Source organism: Peromyscus maniculatus, chromosome 2 (genome assembly GCF_049852395.1).
Source record: "Peromyscus maniculatus bairdii isolate BWxNUB_F1_BW_parent chromosome 2, HU_Pman_BW_mat_3.1, whole genome shotgun sequence".
NCBI classification, from domain to species: Eukaryota; Metazoa; Chordata; class Mammalia; order Rodentia; family Cricetidae; genus Peromyscus; species Peromyscus maniculatus.
The window spans coordinates 157,549,401-157,563,079 of NC_134853.1; the positions used below are offsets into that span (position 1 = coordinate 157,549,401).

The window sequence follows — 13,679 nt, forward strand, 5'->3', positions numbered from 1 at the left end:
ACAACAACTTAGAGGAGGAAAGGATTTACTTCGTTTATACTTCCATGACCCCAATCTAGTGTCTGGGGCAGGACTCTGGAGGAACACTGCTTGCTGGCTCACTTGCTGGCTCAACCGGGAGGCTTGTAGTCTTCTTATACAGCGCAGGATCATCTGCAAAGGGGATGGTGCCCCCACACTGGGCTAGGCCCTCCTGCACCAATTAATAATCAAGACAATCTCCCACGAACTAAATGTGATCTAGGTGATTCCTCAGTATAGGCTTTCCTCTCAGTGGCCAGCTCCCCTAACTCCTGGTGATCCCTGGATTTGCAGCTTCCTGGGAATTTTTTTTTTTTTTTAATGTGAGTAAAAGATAGGCATACCAGAAAATAGACCGCTCAGTTCCTTTTAGAATGTAAGACCTCAGACTTCCCTTGCCTTCACTCTCATGTGGTTGCATAGTGTTCCTCATTGCGCAGAAATGGATGATGGGTAATACGACCACCCATTCTAAGACCGACTTAACCTAAGAATCTTCACTAAGTAACCAAGCGTGGTGACTCATCTGTCATAGCTTCAGCTGTCAGTTTGACACAAAGATAGAGTTACCTAAGAAGAGGGAATGTCAGCCAGAAAACCGCCCCCATCACGTTAGCACGTAAGCATATCTGTAGGGTTTCTTGATTTTGGGTTGATGTGGGAAGGTCCAGGCCACTATGGGCCGGGCCGTCTCTGGGCAGGTGGGCCTGTAAGAGAAGCAGCTGAACAAACATAGGAAGCAAGCAAGGAAGCAACATCCCTCCATGGTTTCTGCTTCAAGCTCCTACCCTGACATCCCTGGATGGTGGACTGCAACCTGTGAGCTGAAATTAACCCTTTCCTTGCCTGAATTGCTTTTGGTCATGTTGTTAGTCACAGCAACAGAGAAACAAACAAAGGCACTCATCCTTGACAGCCAGCACTCAGGAGGTTTGTCTGTGTGGCTCCTATAGCCTGCGGGGAATAAGAGGGGTGAGTCAGGAAGGTGGGGAGATGGCAAGGACTGAAGGAAGGGACTGAAGGTGGATATCTGAACTGACTGTTGGGGAAATTGGAGGAGGTATTAACTGGAAACTGGCTGTGTACTGAATCTGCGCAAGTCCAACTTTAATTTTAAACGGTTGCCAGAGCAACACAAAGTATAAGATTTTTCCAGAGGCTGCCAGAGCAAAGTATCACAAATGTGAGAGCTTAAGTAACAGAAATAGATCCTATCTGGAAAACAGGAAGTCTGAATACTGGGTAGGCTTCTCCCGGGGGTCTCCAGGGAACACGGAGATGCCTATCTCCTCCCTGTGTTTACCACTGCCCTGTGTCCAGATCTTTTCTTCATATGAGGGCAGCAGCCATGTTGGTAGAGGCTCACTCTAATGGCCTCATTTTCACTCAATCATTATTTAAATCCCTTACTTCCAAACACAGTCATGTGTTTTTTGAGATAAGATCTCAAGTCACTCAGGCTGCCCTCAATGTCTCTATGTAGCCAAGGACGAACTTGGACTCCTGAACCTCCTGCCTCCACCTCCCAAGTGCTGGGATCACATGGCCATAGTCACACTCTGAAACCGGAGGGGGGAGGACTTGAACATATAAATTTGGGGGGGGGGCACAGTTAAACCTTTAACAGAGAAAAGCATTATTTCTAGAATATTCATGCTATTTTAATTAGCTTGCTTTAGAATCGCCTATATAAAATAATACACTGGGAAACTCTTCATGTCTGAATTCTTCTATTTGGTGTAAAGAAATTAATTCATGTTCTGCACAAATCAGGAATGTGTTCTTTATGTTGTTTTAAAAATGCATTTATGTGTATGGCACTATGCCTGCATGCATGCCTACCTCTTGGTGGCCATGGAGGCCAGAAGAGGACAACAGACTCCCAGGACTAGAGTTACTGACAATGTGAGCCACCATATGATCTGGAAATTGAACCCAGGTTCTCTAGAAGAGCAGCCAGTTCTTAACCACTGAGCCATCTCTCCAGCCTTCCATATGTTTTTAATTCTATAAATTATGAGGATAATTATGTAAGTATATGGTACTAATACAATAATAGTATATTAGCCACTCTACTGTTACTGTGATAAAATATCATGGTCAGAAAAATTTAAAAATGAAAGACCTTATTTTGCTTTACAGTTCCAGAGGAAAAGAATCTATCCTGGCAGGAAAGACACACAGGAGGAAGAGAGAGAAGGGAGAAAGGAAGAGAAGAGGGGAGGGGAGGGGAGGGGAGGGGAGGGCAGAAGACAGGAGGTGGGGTGAGGCTATCAGTCCTCAAAGCCCACCCCCAGTGACACACTTCCTCCAGCAAGGTTGCACCTCCTAAAGGCTCTGTCTTAGTCAGGGTCTCTATTGCTGTGACAGAACACCATGACCAAAAAGCATGGGGAGGAAAAGGTTTATTTGGTTTGCATTTCCACCATTGCTGTTCATCACTGAAGGCAGTCAGGACAGGAACTCAAACAGGACAGGATCCCAGAGGCAGGAGCTGATGCAGAGGCCATGGAGGGGAGCTGCTTACTGGCTTGCTTCCCATGGCTTCTCAGCCCACCTTCTTATAGAACCCAGGACCACCAGCCCAGGGATGGCACCACCCACCATGCTGGACCCTCCCCCATCAATCACTAATTAAGAAAATACCTAACAGCTGGATCTCATGGAGGCATTTCCTCATCTGAGGCTCCCTCCTCTCTGATGACTCTGGCTTGTGTCAACTTGACGCATAAAACCAGCTAGTACAGGCCCCATAATGTCCCCCAAATGCCACCAACTAGGACCGAGTGTTTAAACACATGAACCTATGGGGGCCCTATGCATTCGAACACCACAGATAGAATGACGTATGTTTTGTTGGAGGGAAGAAGTCCCTTGGTATTGGGGAACCAGTTTTTTACCCAGGAGGTGGGTCGACCGCACAATGGCCTTGTATTATTGCTGACTCTGAAACAGGATGCCTGACACGGATGGATGACCTAAAGGAGGGAAGATTCCTCTTGGCTTGTGGCTTTGGAGGGCTTGGGTCCATCATGGAGGGGATTTCAGTTCATGGGGGCAGGAGTGTAAGGTGAAGGTTGTTTACACTGTAACAGAGCAGGAGGCGGAGGTGGGAGGGGCATGGGGGGTGCGGGGTGGGGGTAGCCAGAGCAGGGGACGGTTCCCCTTCAAAGTCTTTCAAAGTGGCTGCTTTCTGTCAGCTCGTCCCTGCCTCCTGAAGATCCCATGCCACAATAGCACCATCAGCTGGGGACAACCGGGCGACTGACAGTCCAACTGTTGCAGTCTCATTGTAGGAGTGTTGCCGTTGTCAAGGAAACAGCAAGTTACATCCCCATCAGGATCCCAGGCAGCTTCCCGGCAGAAGCCACCCTTTAAAATCCCAGAAATAGACACAGGGGAAGGAGAGAGGTGCCTGGTCAGTATCAACACTGGACACACTGTGGACATGTAGAGGACGGGGGAGTTGGCCTCTGCTTCTAGAACACTGGTTCTCAGCCTTCCTAAGACTGTAACCCCTTAATACAGTTCCCCATGCTGTGGTGAACCCCAGCTATAAAATTATTTTTGTTGCTACTTCATAATTGTAATTGTGCTACTGTTTTGAATCGTAATGTGAATATCTGTGCTTCCTGATAGTCTTATTGGGCCCTCAGAGGGGTCGAGACCCACAGGTTGAGAACCCCTGCTCTAGGCCCTCCAGGCCAGTGATGACAATGCATTCTCTCTGGATCTCTCAGTCAAGTAAAGGAGACATCCTCCCTGGTGCCCGGGAGCACTCATTCTGAGGGAGACCTAGACTCTGTCATCGAGGGGCTTTTAGTGTGATGGAGGAGACGGTCTTACCCCCACAAATGGATACATCTGATGATGGAGGCACCATGACTCTTCGGCGGAACTCCCACTATAATGGAAGACAGCCCCTTTCCCGGAAGGAGCTTCTCCTCTGTTGTATAAGACCAAATCCAACACTGAGAGGACACCGTCCTTGAATTGGAGGAACCCCAGTATGAGATAGAAAGCCTTAAAGAACCTTTCATCTTAACTGTGAGTTCTGTCATTGGGCGCCTTCAATTATCTGACTCAGACTAAAAATAATCTCCCAGCAGCCTTCCATTCTCTCTCTTCTCTTATTTATAATAGAACTTTAAAAAAAAAAAAAAGCATTTTTGTTCACCATCCAATCTTCACCTGCTCCCTCCCAAGCTCAGCAACCTGGCCTTGTCACATAGTCACAATGACCCAGGAACACCACCTTCACTGAGGCTTCTCTGGACTCAGGTCCAGCAGTCAGTTCCCCATGTGATCCCACTCTGGCCTGCACATCTGGTCTCACAGTGTCAAGCCAGTGAAATGAAGGATTCCCTAGAGGCTGCTAGAGCTGTGCTTGGGCTTGAAGGGTACATGCTCATTGGAGCACTGTGACTCTGGAGAGCTCAAGAAGCCAGTGTCATCTCGGGTTATTTGGGGGCTGGGGAGATGACCCAGCCAGGAAAGTAACTTGCTCTACAAGCGTGAGGCCCTGAGTTCAAGTCCCAGAACCCAAAGGCGTGGATGGATGCTGGGCTGCTGCATTTCATCCACCTTCCCAAGTGCTGATTCTGTGCTCAGAAATAAATTTAAGCTTATTTGCCTGTGAAGGTCTGCCCACACAGTACTCGATGATCATCTGGGCTGGGTATATTTTGTTTTTAGTTTTTAGTTTCCCATAAAACTAAATTAACCATAAAAAAAGACATAGCTGATATGGAGGGTGAGAACCGGATATGGTGGCTTATGCCTATAATCCCAGTCCTGGAGAGGTACAGACAGCAAAAAGCTCTGGGGCTGTAGGTCAGTGAAAGACTGTCTCAAAAGGAAGGTGGATAGTGCCTGAGGAGTGACCCCTGAGGAGTGACCCCTGAGGAGTGACCCCTGAGGAGTGACCCCTGAGGAGTGACCCCTGAGGAATGACCCCTGAGGAGTGACCCCTGAGGTGTCTGGCCTCCAAGTGCACTTGCACACATGTGACTGACATCCACATACACATGTAGCCCAGGATACATGTAAACTTGTACACACACACACACACACACACACACACACACACACACACCTGCCATTGGATACAATGTACACCAAGCTTGAGGCTTCTCTGGCTTGCAGGCTTGTAGCAAACTTCAAGCTAAGAGGGTAACAATGCCTGACTCTTGGCAGAGATTTTTCTTAACTCGTGAAAGACAGCATCTGAACTGGAAGACTGCCCGTGCCTCTGTGGTCAGCCCGCTTCATGACCCCACCTGCCGCTGGGTGACCGGCCAAACTGATGTAAGGTAGCCTCTTCGTGGGTAGAAGTGTTTGCCATTCTGGGTAACTTGAATCTATGTTCCCAAGGCCATGATCACTTGTGTTTGGCCCAGAAAACGCCATTTTATTATTTCTTTTAAAACATTCCTATTACCTGGGTCTCTTCATGTTCTCCTAACCAACAACTGTAGTCAGAGAAACCATACAGCCAAATGACTAACTTGTTGGTCACCTTTCCAATGACATTTTAGACATCTAACAGGTTCCCATGCACTGACCACAGAACTAGAGAAGATTCAGGAAGCCCTGAAGCCACATCCTCAGACACCACCTTACCTCCCCATCACAGTCTCCTAGCAGGAATCCAGATATGGAAGGGAACAGAAGTCATGGTCAGTCCTTACTACAAGTCATAAGCACTGACTGCGACCAGAGAATTATCCTCATGTCGGGGGCTCTGAGAGGCCCCATCATGAGCTAGCCTTGGAAAAAAGTTCCCCAAGAGTGGTGTTTGCAGAGGAAGTGAGATGGATTAAGGGGCCCACCGCTCCCTGAGAGCTCCAGGCAAAGGTTACGTGCTGGAAGACGCCATCAAACCACTGTTAGTGTTAATGATGTCTTTAATGTAAGGGCTCATTTTTAAATTTCTTTAAATCAGCTCCAAATCAGCTCCAGTGCTGGGGGTTTGGGGTGCTTTGATGCCTTGATTGACAGCTGTCAGACCCTTCCCTGGTGCCCTGGCTGCCTTGAGCAAAATACTAAGAACATGACTACTGTGAACACTCCACTAAGAGCTTGAGGAAACTACACAGCAAACACAGCTGCTTGCTGTCCAAGAACAACCCTGGGATCCAACACCCTCTTCTGGCCTCTGAGGTACTTACACACACATATGCAAAGGCACAGATACACACACACATGCACACGCACACATACACAAATAAATAAAATCAAATAAATCTTTTTTAAAAAAAACATGGAGAGCAAGTTACTTACTCTCTCTGAGCCTTCATTCTTTTCTCAGGAGGAAAATGTAACAAGGCCTCGTTGACTTTGTGAGAACCGGCTCCCATCTTGCTGCTCCCTGGGGATGGGGCGCCATCTGGAGGCAGAGCCCGGAAGCTGGCTGGCAGAAGACTGAGCTTCTGTGCCCTTCTTCATTTTCCTCATCGTTCTGGGTCTTTGTGACGAAAGAAGACACAACGGATGTCATTTGTGCTAAGAGAGGATTTATTCACTCTCTAAGTGCTCCACTCTGAGGCCAGGGAACAGGCTCCGCCATGTCAAGATGGCTGCCTGCCTGAGTAGGGCTCCTGAGGAGCAAGGAGTGCAGGTGTTTCCACCACAGGGGTCAGAGGAGGGCTGGACGTGGGTGTGTGGAAAGGCTGAGAGAACTTGGGAAGGGCTGAGCGGCCCTCCACCATGCTCTAGTAGACAAACACTCCCCGAGATGGGCCAGGAACTCTCTAGCACAGTGGCCAAGCTGTAAGCAGCAGGCCAAGACTGGCGCCAGTCAGTTGGGATGCCTCGTCTGTGGGGGCAGAAACAGTGGGGGCCAGACGTGTGGTGAAGGCATGGGGCTGCGTGGGAGAGGAGATTTCAAGACAAATGCTCTAGCCAGCAAGAACTGAGTCTCCCTTATGTGGACTGACCAAGATGGAGGCTTCAAGGAGGAAGGTTTATAAACGGGACATAGAGCTGGTGGGGGAACCACAACTGAGACAAGGCTCCCACCCTCAGGGGCCTGGGCTCTCAGTCCCTCAGAGGAAGACTCTCCGTGAGTACCATCTCCCAGGCACCCCTAGGATTATGAGAGATTGGGGAAAGGGCAAAGCTGCAGAGAAACCTACCTTCTTGGGTGTCGAAGGCCCTGGGGGGGGGGGAGGTCAAGGACGGAGGCTGTAGAGCTCTGAAGATGTCCAGGTGGTCCCCAGGATGTCCAGGACCTCGTCCCTGGAACCTGTCAGTGTGGCCTCACAGGGAAGTAGGCAGCAGTGAGGGAATTAAGGAAGGCACAATGAAGAGATTATCCCGGATTAGCAAGGTGGGTCCTAAATGGAACCACAAAGTGTCTATTATTATAGGATGGAGTCCAAGGGAGGTTTTGCCACGGAGGAAGAAAGTGGCATTGCCACTGAAGCAAGATGCCACACTCCTGGCTCTGCAGACGGAAGACGCCAGAGGCAAGGACATGGATTCTCCTCCCAGAACCTCCTGAGGAGTGAGGTCTCGTCTACACCTTGGTTTGTACACAGCAAGGCCAATCGTGGACTCTTGACCTCCACTGCTGTTATATGCAATATGTAGTTATATGTAATAATTGTTAATGTGTCACGGGAAATGAAGACAGACAGACGCAGTGGTTCCTGGGGAGGTCTGAAAGGCCAGGAAGACAAGGATTGTGCCTGTACTTGATGGACAGCTGATGCCAGAGCAGGTTCTGGGTGGAAAATCTCTGAGGAAGAAGCAGCCATCTTTCTGGTCTACCATGGAAAGAACACAGGAGATGAGCCAGGGGCAATGGCCAGGGAGGCAAACTGAGTCCCCTGTAGCAGGAGTGTCCTGGATCCTCTCCCTCAAAAGAGCTCAGGAGAACCACAGTTCTTGGCAACCTAAGTATTTTGGTAGTTAATTTGAGTGAAGAAGAGGAGGTGGGCAGGAGAAAAAGAGGAAGAGAAGGAGGAGGAGAAGGCAGAGGAGAGAGGAGGAAGGGGAGGAGGGAAGTAGCCAAGGGGCCTGTGATATGGCTCAGCAGTTCAAAGTACTTGCCACCAAGCCTCATAACCTGAGATCAGCCCTCAGCACCCACATGGTACAAGGAGAGAAAAGACTTCTGCAAGCTGTCCTCTGACCTGCACACGCCTGCTGTGTCATGCACATGAGAGTACATGCACAAAACACACACATATAAATAAATAAATAAATGTAGTCTTTGTTTGTTTGGGGTTTTGTTTTGTTTTGTTTTGAAATAAGGACTCACTGTGTAGCCCTGGCTGTCCTAGAACTCGCTAGGTAGACCAGGTTGGCCTTGAACTCAGAGAGTAAATAAATGTAACCTCTTTGTTTTGTTTTGCTTTTCCAGACAGGGTTTCCCTGTGTAGCCCTGGCTGTCCTGGAACTTGCTCTGTAGACCAGGCTGGCCTTGAACTCACAGAGATCCATCTGCCTCTACCTCCTGAGTGCTGGGATTAAAGGCGGCACCATCACTGCCTGGCTCAGCCTTACTATTTTTTAATAAACCATCTCCAGTTCTACTGTGACCCCAAAACCTGGCAGGTACCCCCCGGGGCTGTGATATCCACCATTAACACACTTGAGCAAAGCGAGACAGTGGACTAATTGTCACATTAACGCAGGGGAATGACAGTGTAGTTCCAACAAGGTGGCAGCTGTAACGGCAGAGGGCAGTGGCCAGTGTCTGGGCATACTTTGAAAGGAGTGTGTTAGGTATAAATCACAGGGCACCATTGTTTAGGCTTCTGTCCTGGCCGCAAATAGACCAGGCTCAAAACCAAAATGAGATCACCCGTGCTGAAGTCCCACAGTGAAATGAGTTCCCTGGACTTCAGAAGTGAGGACGGGGCTGATGAGATGGCTCGGAGGGTGAAGGCACTTGTCGCCAGGCCTGACAGTGTAGTCGGGGTTTTTGTTTTGGGGTTTTGTTTTGTTTTGATTTGATTTGATTTTTTCGTTACTCTTTACTTTTTGGAGGCTTACCATCCAGATCCCAAATAAATACACGGAGACTTATTCTTACTTATGAATGCCCAGCCTTAGCTTGGCTTGTTTCTAGCCAGCTTTTCTTTTCTTTGGTTTTTCGAGACAGGATTTCTCTGTGTAGCTTTGCGCCTTTCCTGGAATTTGCTTTGTAGACCAGGCTGGCCTCAAGTGCTGGGATAAAAGGAGTGCGCCACTGCCACCCGGCTCTAGCCAGCTTTTCTTAACTTTAATTATCCCACCTACCTTTTGCCTCTGGGCTTTTACCTTCCTCTGTTTTAGGTACCTTTCTTTCCTTCTTACTCCGTGACTTGCTGGGTGGCTGGGTGGCTGGCCCCTGGCATCCTCCTCTCCTCCTCCCCCCCCCCTCTTCTTCTCTCCACCTGCCAGCCCCACCTATCCTTTCTCCTGCCTAGCTATTGGCCATTCAGCTCTTTATTAGACCAATCAGGTGTTTTAGACAGGCACAGTAACACAGCTTCCCAGAGTTAAACAAATGCAACATAAAAGAATGCAACACAGGTTTGCATCATTAAACAAATATTCCACAGCATAGATAAATGTAACCCATCTTAAACTGATATTCTACAACATGTCACCCAAGTTCAATCCCTGAGACTCACATGGTGGAAGGAAAAAATAACTTGGCAAGTGTCCTCTGACTTCCACACGTGCACGGTGGCTTGCACATGTCCACATAAACAAATAAACAAACAAATAAATGTAATTTTAAAAAATGTTTAAAGAATGGGGCTAGAGAAATGTTTCAACAGTTAAGATAATTTGCTGTTCTTGCAGAGGACCTTGGTCCAGATCCCAGCTCTCATATCAGGTGGCTCACACGGCTTGTTAACTCCAGCTCCGGGGAAGCCTATGCCCTCTTCTGGCCTACCAGGGCACTACATGCATATACACACAGATTCATGTGTATGCGTGATCAAAAACTTAAAATTTAATGAATTAATTAAAAATAAATAGGACAGAAACGCCAGCCAAATCTCCCAAACAGACCGGTCCGGCCAGCACAATCATGCCGGTCCCTCTACTAAAAGTGACTTAACATCGCCTGGTGTCAACAAATCAGCTATTTTTCTGTTCTCACCCTGTTCCTTTTCAGCTGTCCTGGGCCATCCTCTGTCTACAAACCCAGCCTCCTCTGCTCAGCCCTGTGGGACCCTCATCCTGTTTTCTAAAACAATCTAGTACCTGGTTCCAGACTCCCTAATGGGGCCAATGAAGAGCTTTAAACTAAATTGTTGTCCTTTTGACTTGTGACCACACCAACAGGACCTGTTGACAGATTGCATGTGGGGTGTGAGGGTGAGATGGGTGTTCAGGACGGCTGCAAGGTTTTCAACCCAAGCAACTGGGCGTCGGCGGTGCTGCTAGCAGGGTGGGTCGCGAAGACGGCTTAATCGCGTTAAGCGTGAGATGCTTACTAGACAGGCCACTGCATCCCAGGTTAGCTGGGCTGTGTGCGGGGCTGAGTTGACAGTTCCCGGCCCTTTGGTGGCATTTAAAGCCATGAGAGACGCGTATCTCCAGGAGAGTCTGCATGAAGAGACAGGATCCAAAGATAGTGGGGAGTGGCTGGGAGGAAGAGGAGGGGAGGAGGAGGAGGGTTAGAAGAGCTGGAGGAGGAGGAGCAGCTAGGGGACCAGGAGAGCAGCCCGAGGGGTTGGGGAGGGTGAGGTCCTAGAAGGAAAGAGCTGTGAAGATGATGGGTCAGAGAAGGGGGGGGGGTGACAACGTGTGGCCCTTCTGACCTTTGAAAGAGCAGCCTGATGACTTTCCCAGAGTGAGGTGGCTTGGTTGGTAGGTGCAGATAATTCAAGGTCTCCCGGGGAAAAGAGGTGTCCCTTCAAATGCGGTGGTTCAAGAAGACTAAATAAAGGTACTGAGTAAGGATGGGACGGGGCAGGGAATCCCAGGGAACAGGAAACATTGAGACCAATATTACTGTCACCAAAAGAGTCCAAGGAAAAGAGACCAGTAGTGAGGGCAGGGACCCAAGGGCTGGGACCCTCTGTGGAGGAGCACAAGCTACACATTGTGACAGGCTTCCCCAGCAGGGATGGGCCCTAGAGAACAACCCATCCTCTGGTATCAAGGAACCCTGAAAATGCAGCTTCTGGGGACTCAGGTACACGAGGCAGAATGGAGACAGACTGAGATCAGAGGTCTAATGAGTGACATCAGAACAGAGGAGGTTCCTGAGAGGAGTGTGTGCCGTGTTTCTGATGAGTTGTGAGGCATTTCTAGAACATTCCAAGTCCACAGTGTCCTAAATGCACAAAGTCTACCAGAGGGAAAAGAAGTCCACAATTGTGACTGAGGTGGTAAAATTGTGAAGGAATGAATCTTTCAATAAGCCATGTCCAGGGCTAGAGAGATGATTTAACACATATTGTTCTTGCAGAGGACCTGAGTTCAAATCCTTGTGCCTACATCAGGCAGCTCACAACTGCCTGCAGCTCTGACTCCATGGGATCTGACGCCCTCTGACCTCCTCAAGTAGTTGTGGGCATGCGTACGTGCATACATACATACATACATAATTTTTAAAACAGACTGTTTCCAAAGACAAAGAGAAATTGGTAAGTTTGGCCAAAGAGGCCACCAATCTCTCCTCCATCAGGTCTCATCCCACCCCACCCCACTTTGAACCAGGGCCTCGAGCGCCCTCCGCCAGCTCAAACTCTCTATGTAACAGAGGATGACCCTGAATTGCAGGCATGCACCATCCAGGTTTAATGTGGTGCTGGGATCAAATCCTGAATGCTAGGCAAGCACTCTGCTGTTAGAGCTACAGCACCACCACCACACCACCCCCAACCCCCGCTGCTGTCTCCTCCCTTTGATCCATCCTGCCTCACTGACTCTCCTTCCATCTCCACAGTAGGCTTCCTCCCCTACTTAACCCCGGTCCCCTAAGCTTGGCCCTAGATCCTTATTCTCCCCCACCATCTTTTCTAAGATGGAATGTGGACACAATGGCTGGCTCTCAGGCAATCATACTGAACCATGAGGTGCTGCATATCTGACGGCAGAGCAGTAAAGAAAGGCACTGTGAGTTCTGTGAACTCAACCTTTGTGTTCAAGACTTTCTCCCCAAACTTTTCTTTATTTAATTATGCTTTATGTGTGTGTTTGTATGCAATAGGTAGATGCATGCCACAGCACATGTGTGAAGGCAGAGAATGATTTATGGGAGTTAGCTCTCTCCTTTCCCCCATGTGGGTCCCAGGAACTGAACTCAGGTCATCGGGCTTGGCAGCTCTTACCCCCCAAGCCATCTCCAGAGGGCTACATATACTTATACAATGTTTAAGTCACTGTTATCGGCGATATCTATTATTCATAGCTTGAGTGTGATCCAGGTAGGTCACCCCAACCTGGAAGCTGGAAATACAATCCATATTTTATTTCTTCTTCATTGCTCAGGTGAGCTGATTCATAGTCCGCAATCACTTCAAATAACGTGAGACAGTACTCCAAGGGAAGAGCAAACCCACAAATGAGCTGACCCTAGTTAAACATGAGCCCTCTCATCGTCCAAGGCTCAAGAAGAGAGAACAGCCTGGAAAGTGACCTAGTTCACATATTAACAGTGAACACCTTGCCCTGGTTTTAACGTCTCTACAGCCTGCATGTATCTTCAATCAGTGTCCTACAGTCATCTGGCCATGACACTCATGACCAGGCTGTGTGCAACCTTCAAACTGTATATAGAAAGAGCCAGCAGCTGCTGGGTGTGCTGACACACCTTTAATCCCAGCACTCGGGAGGCAGAGGCAGGTGGATCTCTGTGAGTTCAAGGCCAGCCTGGTCTACAGAGTGAGTTCCAGGTCAGTCTGAGCTACATAAGAGAACGTCTTTAAAATTAAAATTTAAAAATGAAAGAACCAGCAGTACAGCATGCTAGGTGAAGAAAACGAGGTATGTCTCCAACAACTAAAAGCCCAAGGATTGAGATTCAGTTTATCCTCCCCAGCTTCTCATTGGCTCCACCTCGGCTAGAGGATGCTGATGTCTGATTCTTAAGATCTCATTTGGAGCTGGGCAGTGGTGGCACACGCCTTTAATCCCAGCACTCGGGAGGCAGAGCCAGGCAGATCTTTGTGAGTTCGAGGCCAGCCTGGTCTATCTACAGAGCGAGATCCAGGAAAGGCGCAAAAGCTACACAAAGAAACCCTGTCTCGAAAAAACAAACAAACAAACAAAAAAACCCATCCCATTTGGAGACTTTGGAGATGATTCACTGAGTAAAGTTCTTGCCACCCAAGCATGAGAAACTGAGCTCAGATGTCCAGCACCCATGTAAAAGAGGAACAGATGTGGCAGTGTGCATCTGTAACCCCGGAAAGAGACAGGAGAATGCCAAGGGCTTGCTGGCATGCTAGTCTAGTCAAAAAAGTGAACTCCAGCTCAATGAGAGACCTTCTCTCAAAAAGGAGGATGGCAAGCCAGGCAGTAGTAGCGCACACCTTTAATCCCAGCACTCAGAAGGCAGAGGTAGGAGGATCTTTGTGAGTTCGAGGCCAGCCTGGTCTACAGAGCGAGTTCCAGGACAGCCAGGGCTACACAGAGAAACCCTGTCTCGAAAAACCAACCCAAACAAATAAAAAAGTGAGATGGTGAGGCAATTGAGGGAG

The 13,679-nt window shown here is 48.7% G+C and overlaps 1 protein-coding gene across 4 annotated transcripts in view; it reads right to left on the reverse strand.

The window, feature by feature from the left end:
- Pla2g5 (phospholipase A2 group V) overlaps window positions 1-13,679 on the reverse strand; it is a 76,792-nt gene that overhangs the window by 52,351 nt on the left and 10,762 nt on the right. For 2 of the 4 annotated variants that reach the window (XM_076565524.1, XM_076565523.1), the window contains exons 1-2: window positions 7,158-7,495; window positions 6,304-6,487 (exon numbers count right to left, since the gene is read on the reverse strand). The exons of 1 other annotated variant lie outside the window; for it this stretch is intronic. The gene's annotated coding sequence lies outside the window, so the exon portion shown is untranslated. Of the gene's footprint in view, window positions 1-6,303; window positions 6,488-7,157; window positions 7,496-13,679 lie in introns of those variants that run through there. One more of the 4 variants, XM_042272172.2, reaches the window with a different exon arrangement.